The sequence below is a fragment of the Ornithorhynchus anatinus genome, chromosome 3, assembly GCF_004115215.2.
Source record: "Ornithorhynchus anatinus isolate Pmale09 chromosome 3, mOrnAna1.pri.v4, whole genome shotgun sequence".
Classification (NCBI taxonomy): domain Eukaryota; kingdom Metazoa; phylum Chordata; class Mammalia; order Monotremata; family Ornithorhynchidae; genus Ornithorhynchus; species Ornithorhynchus anatinus.
Genome location: NC_041730.1, coordinates 47,474,442 through 47,476,463, shown reverse-complemented (window position 1 = coordinate 47,476,463; position 2,022 = coordinate 47,474,442). Strand labels below are relative to the sequence as shown.

At 45.1% G+C, this 2,022-nt stretch overlaps 1 non-coding gene across 1 annotated transcript; it reads right to left on the bottom strand.

The window, feature by feature from the left end:
• Positions 1-755: 755 nt before the first annotated feature.
• LOC114810896 lies at positions 756-858 on the bottom strand. The gene has a single exon (XR_003758586.1). It is a non-coding gene; the product is annotated as a U6 spliceosomal RNA (small nuclear RNA).
• Between the last annotated feature and the right edge of the window lie 1,164 nt (positions 859-2,022).

The window sequence follows — 2,022 nt, the reverse complement described above, 5'->3', positions numbered from 1 at the left end:
TGTGACCTAGGACAAGTCACTTCACTTCTCTGGACCTCAGTGACCTCATCTGTAAAATGGGTATTAAGACTGTGAGCCCCATGTGGGGCACTGATTGTGCCCAACCTGATTAGCTTCTATCGACCCCAGTGCTCAGTACACTGCCTGGCACATAGTAAGCACTTAAATTCCATAAAAAAAACTCTGAGAAGGAAAACAAGCTTTCCACAGTCACACAGCAAAAAAGTGGCTCAGCCAAGGAGTCGGGCCTGCGTCTATACCCCAGGATCCACTCGTCATCAGCAACAATTACTGAGTGCTTACTGTGTGCAGAGGACTGCACTAAGTGCTTGGGAGAATACAATGTAACAGAGTAGGTAGACATGTTCCCTGCCCGCCACGAGCTTCCATTCTCTATTGTCCCTTGCTCTTGTCTGGATGGGTTGTCCCAGGGTTTGTCTGCCATGCTGACTCCCATCTACTCTCTTGGATGGACCCCTAGGCCAGGAGTCTACTGTCTTACCCTGGCTGCAAGAGGCTCCCTGGCATTTCTGGATGGCAATTGTATTTATGAGTACTTCCTTTGCTCAGAGCACTGTACTAAGTGCTTGGGAGAGTACAATACAACAATAAACAGACACATTCCCTGCCCACAGTGAGCTTACAGTCTGGAGGGGGAGACAGACATTAATATAAATAAATAAATGACAAACATATGCATAAGCGCTGTGGGGCTGGGAGGGGGGTGAATAAAGAGAGTAAGTCGGGGCATGCAGAAAAATATGGAACACTTCACAAATCTGCGTGTCATTCTTGTGCAGGGGCCATTCTAATCTTCTCTGCGTCCTTCCGATTTTGGGATAGTTGCTGCCGAAGCAAGAGCTGAGGGTTAGAGGCTCTGCCTCAGAGGCCTCCATGATGGGTCAAGCTGAATCGTTTCAGAGGTACGGATTTGATTCTCCACAGGCGGAGGAAGGCGTTCTTCACTATTGCAGCAATGGGGCCTAGTGGAAGGAACACAGGCCTGGGAGTCAGAGGACCTGGGTTCTAATCCTGGCTCTGTCACTTGTCTGCCGTGTGACCTTGGGCAAGGCACTTCACTTCTCTGGGCCTCAGTTTCCTCATCTGTAAATGAGGATTAAATTCTCCACGCTCCTACTTAGACTGTGAGCCCATGTGGGACAGGGACTGTGTCCAGCCTGATGATCTTGTATCGACCCCAGTGCTTAGTACAGTGCTTGTTTCACAGAAAGTGCTTAACTTTCACCATCGTTACCCTGCCTAGAACAGATTTACAAGGGAGAGAAGTCATCAGGGGCTCAGGGGTGTTTCCCAGACAACTGTACATATATATATTAGTTGTTAGTTAAATTGTACTCTAGAAATATTAAAATGACTTCATTTCTACTCCGCATTCAAGTTTGAAAGCAGCTTAAGGAAACATATTGGAACTTCAGAGTGTAAATTACTTCTCTTCCAGGTGAGGCTGTAGAATCGGGGCTTTTCCATGAGCTGGGACATTTGTACATGTGACACTGTTACCTGATGCTGCTTTAATTCGCCTGGACAGAATAATGAACTCACACGGCAGAAGCGAGGCAGGCTCGGTTGCATGCTCTATTTCTTGGGAATTTTGTTAGAATGAAAAATTATGGATTTGTTAGAATGAAAAGGTATGGATTTTTTTCTGAGATAGAAATTTGAGCCTTTTAAAAATATTTTTTTGATAATAGAAAATAATCCTCAATCAAATGAAAGCAATGATGGAGTGTGAGAAGATTTAGTGGCCACATTTTCAGAGCAATGAGAGTCTTCAGAGAGCCATGTGAGAAAACCAGCAAAGTCTTTAGGGGTTCAGGTACCTGAAATACCTCTTCAACCACTGACATCTTCTTCAGCCACAGAAATAGATTTCTTCCTGAACCTGAGAAGCAGCATAATCTAGTGGAAAGATCATGGACCTGAGAGTCAGAAGGACCCTTCTGGACTTATGAGTTAAATGTGGACTGGGAATGTTTTTTGCTTGTTGTTATATTGTACTCT